Source organism: Salvelinus sp. IW2-2015, unplaced genomic scaffold (assembly GCF_002910315.2).
Source record: "Salvelinus sp. IW2-2015 unplaced genomic scaffold, ASM291031v2 Un_scaffold2715, whole genome shotgun sequence".
In the NCBI taxonomy this organism is placed as follows: Eukaryota; Metazoa; Chordata; class Actinopteri; order Salmoniformes; family Salmonidae; genus Salvelinus; species Salvelinus sp. IW2-2015.
The window spans coordinates 93,373-98,141 of record NW_019944020.1 but is presented as its reverse complement, the minus strand read 5'-3'; the positions used below and the strand labels follow the sequence as shown (position 1 = coordinate 98,141).

General features: G+C 43.8%; 1 long non-coding RNA gene across 1 annotated transcript; it reads right to left on the bottom strand.

Annotated features, from left to right (window-relative positions):
* Window positions 1–2,387: 2,387 nt before the first annotated feature.
* On the bottom strand, window positions 2,388–4,510 carry LOC112074610 (uncharacterized). Its single transcript, XR_011477044.1, has 3 exons — window positions 4,319–4,510; window positions 3,339–3,443; window positions 2,388–2,561 (listed from the first exon to the last, which is right to left on the bottom strand). It is a non-coding gene; the product is annotated as an uncharacterized lncRNA (long non-coding RNA).
* Between the last annotated feature and the right edge of the window lie 259 nt (window positions 4,511–4,769).

Here is a 4,769-nt window from a genome sequence, read left to right as displayed (position 1 = left end):
CCAAGCTACTTCAGCAGCAAGCCTTGAAGTTGAGGTTACATCACCTGTATAACCAATAAGAGACAGGTCCACCACTTTCCTGCTCAAAAAACACAGGCCAACAGAACAGCCCAAAACAGAACAAAAATTACAGACAGAGAAAAACCAAAGAAGGGGGCCCTTTTTTTTTTTTTTTTTCCTTTCCCATATTATTCCCCCCCAACCCAATTTTAAAAACCTTTTCAAAGGCGAAAGGGTTGGGGGTTTGGCTGCGTCTAGGATCAGCGTCCCTCCCTGTCCACTGTAATCTTATTCATTATGCAATCTTAAATGCACAAACTGATCCTAGACTCAAGCCACTTCCACTGTGCTTTTTATGAATTCAGAACCCAGAGGCCCCTGCGAAATAGCACGGAGGACAGAAAAAGAAGTTTAGCTTTTTTTTGTCCAACTATGTGAGTTTAGCTATTCAGTTCATTCAAAATACACGTCTATCCAATTATGTAGTGCAGATGACATACTCCTTGTTTCTCCCCCGTAGGGTTCTACTGTCCACCTTCTGTAGTCGCGCTCATTGTTACGTGGGCGTAGCCATGATGAGGTTAGCCAGTTGGCTGTTTCCCAGTTAGTGGAGGTTGTGCTCGCATGCTAATCCACGCGACATGGACATCGTTCTGTGGCCGAGCGCCTGGACAGAGCCGGGCCGAGCGCCTGGAACAGCCGCCGAGCGCCTGGACCAGAGCGCGCCGACGCTGGACAGAGCCGGGCGCCGGACGCACGCTGGCGACAGAGCCGGGTCGACACCCAGTTGTAGAAAACATCACTGAACGTGAATTCCCAGTCATCAGGAAACATCCTTCAGTAAAACGTCCGTCAAAACGCAGTCCTTGTTGTTGCGGCTGGCCACATTCTTTACCCAGGCATCAGTAGCGAGGAAGAGCTCTATCCAGTAACACCACAATACCAAAAACATTCAAATTGTATTTCTTTTTTTACACACAGTTCCCTCAAAAAATATGAAATATATAGTATAATATATCTCTCTATCATTTGTGTAAATACAGTCAACATATACTGTAGAAGAGGTTATTCATAAAACGTCAACAGCAATTCTAAATATAAACCTCCAATCAATGCATTGTCATGTTCAGAACAGATGGTACAAGTAAAACATGCCTCAGGCCTATAATAACCTGTCCTGTGTACGGTGTGTTCCGGAGCAGATAACACATGACGRTGATCAGGGACCCTATTTATCAAGCGTCTCARAGTAAGGGTGTTGATCTAGGATCAGTTTAGCCGTTTGCATCATAATAAATCATTATTATGGACAGGGAGGACCTGACCCCAGATCAGTACTTCTACTCTGCAGTGTTTCTCAACCTCAGTTCTCCGGGTCCACCAGCCGTTTGACTGATGTCTGATTCACACTATAGCAACGTCCTGAACCGTACTGGCTCTGATATTTTATCTTCACGTTATCCTTTCCAACATGCTTTCAGYAACTATGGWGGACGCGTAACCACGCCAGCCCAGTACAGCTTGGCCCTGCAGTGTGAATCCGACAATACTCCCAGCAAGCACATAACGTTCTGAGAACCATATGTTACTTAGAACTTGGTGAGAGAGTGGTTGTTCTATGGTTATTTAGCATACAATCTTCCCACAACTTCCTGGGATAGTTGCAGGATAGTTGCTTGGCTTTGGAACATTCTCAGCACATTTAATGAACTTAACGACAAAAAAAAGTGGTATTTCATTACGTTATGTATTTCAACGTTTCATATAAGTTAAAATATAGCTGCATTTCATTAAAATGTTGGTAATGTTCTCCAACTGGTTTGACATTGGGAATGTTCTCAAATAGTTCAGAGAAGCAAGACGTGACAATTTTTGCTTGTTCTTGGAACTTCTCTTCTCAGAATGTTTGAAGAACTTTCAGTTTTACCAGTCAGGAAACTATGGCTTCCTTCCCACAACCAATGTGAAACCAAAAACATTACGTTCCTTCAACTTCAAAGGAACCAAACGTGCTAGCTGGGCTGTATGTAAAACAACTGGGTTGAGAAACATTGCTGCAGGGCAGATTCAGGCGGCTGAAACATTGCTGCAGGGCAGATTCAGGCGGCTGAAACATTCAAAGCATTGCAGCTTGAAAGACGACAGCATAAAAGAGCAGCCTCAACTCTCTAATGGAATAGCGAACGCTATCCTTTCTATGGAGTAGATTTCTACCTGCAAGATTTGGAATGATTCACCCCACCTAGTAGTCCTCACCATAGACTCTGGTTCTCAGGGTTAGCTACTTTGAGTTGACAAGCAGGAGGGGGGAGGAAGGTGTGTATTGTGCATGTCGGGTGGGTGTGGGTCTGTCTACAAGAGGAACTTCGGAATACCAGCACCTTTCTCCCTTAAAGCACAGTGTCCCCCGACACAGACATCCTGAGACTAGGAAGCCCCCCCTGGTAGACGTCTCAGGTCCTCAGCTTGAGGATGACGGTGGCCAGGATGAGGAAGAAAGTGTTCCAGCCCGAGGTGACAGCGAAGCCTCGCCACAACCATCATCCTGGAGAGACCCCAGCCTGAGGGAGAGACATCATCACATGATGGTGTGTGCTGTGTTTGTGTCAGTTTGACATGGAAGCTCAGGTCCTACTGAGACGTGAAGATGAGACAGACAGACAGACAGACAGAGCAGGATATCTGTCCTCCCACTAGAAGCCTATGACTAAGTCACGTGTGTCTGTCTGACTACTGGCATTGTGAATCATTTAGAACACAGTGTGACTACTGGCATTGTGAATCATTTAGACACGTGTGACTACTGGCATTGTGAATCATTTAGAACACTGTGTGACTACTGGCATTGTGAATCATTTAGAACACCATGTGACTACTGGCATTGTGATTCATTTTAGAACACTGTGTGACTACTGGCATTGTTGATTCATTTAGAAACACTGTGTGACTACTGGCATTGTGGAATCATTTAAACACTTTGCGACTACTGGCATTGTGAATCATTTAGAACACCGTCTGACACTGGCATTGTGAATCATTTAGAACACTGTGTGACTACTGGCATTGTGAATCATTTAGAACACTTCCCTGCTGATTCTGGACGAATCAGGTGTCTAAAGTCTCAGGTAACATGTGTGTGTGTTGTGTGTGTGTGTGTTGTGTGTGTGTGTGTGTGTGTGTTGTGTTGTGTGTGTGGTGGTGTGTGTGTGTGTGTGTGTGTGGGTGTGTGTGTGTTAGGGCTGATGACACAACTCGGTGCAGACTGGATATAAGCTTCAATGTACTGTGTTGTGTAGCTAATTGCTATTGGATAACGTGTGTGTGTGTGTGCCTGTTACCTCTGTACATGATGCATCGTAGGGCTTCAGAAGCGTAGGTCTGGGGCAGGGCCAGACTGATGTAACGTAGTGGATAGGGGATGCACTCCACAGGCCAGATTATACCTGTAGAGAGAGGAGGAAAGAGAGAGGACTTTGAGAAACAGAGAGAGACTTAGAGAAAGAGAGAGTCTGTCAGAGAAAGAGAGAGACTTAGAGAAAGAGAGAATCTGTCAGAGAAAGAGAGAGTCTGTCAGAGAAAGAGAGAGACTGTCAGAGAAAGAGAGAGTCTGTCAGAGAAAGAAAGAGTCTGTCAGAGAAAGAGAGAGACTGTCAGAGAAAGAGTTGTAAGAACTGAACTGGAAATTAACTGAATAATTATTTATTAAACTTCATTGTGAGAACATGTAAGAGCTAATATTGTAGATTTACAAAGTGACCCCCCATAAAATACTACTGAGGTTTGTTGTGTGTGTGTGGTGTGTGTGTGTTGTGCTAGCGTGCGTCCTTGTGTGTGTGTAAGACCTGGTTCAAATACTATTTAGGGTATGTGAAATACTTTCAAAGACATTTAAAATAATTTAGATATTTTCTATTTGATAGACAATTAGCTGAAAATATTCAAACACTCCCATGCATTTAACCGAGGCATTTGAAAATAGTTTTTGAAAAAACTTGCAAATAGTAGGCTATTTATAGGAAATCATTTGAAAATACTTTCAAATACTTTCAACAGAAATTGATTCAGGCAAAATTATTAAATACACAGAAAATACGTATTAAATACAAATACACATGTATTTTGAACCCAGGGTTAGTGTCTTAGTACGTGATAGAGGGTTCTGGAGTCGCAGGGTAACTCAATAACAACATTTACATGTATTTGAACCCAGGGTTGGTGTGTGTGCGTGCTAGCGTGTGTGTGTGTGTGTGCTAGCGTGTGTGACGTACCACTGACGATGAGGTTGGGGTAGAAGACAGTGTGTGTGTATGTGACGTACCACTGACGATGAGGTTGGGGTAGAAGATACCCAGGGCAGCCTGGTTGGCGTTCTGTTCATCATCGATGGCAGATGAGATGACCAGACCAAAGGAGATACCAGTCACACCCTGCAGCCCGATCAGAGCTATAACCAACACCAGGCTCCCCTCATTAGGGATCTGGAGGGAGGGAGGGAGGGAGAGAGATATGATATGATGGACTCAGGTACTGGTAAGAATAGAAATATATTCTCCAGACACCTCTTTGGACTAAGTGACAGCAGGGTAGCCTAGTGGTTAGAGCGTTGGACTAGTAACRGAAAGGTTGCAAGTTCAAATCCCCCGAGCTGACAAGGTACAAATCTGTCATTCTGAACAGGCAGTTAACCCACTGTTCCTAGGCTGTTATTGAAAATAAGAATTTGTTCTTAACTGACTTGCCTAGTTAAAAAAAGGTTAATAAAAAATAAA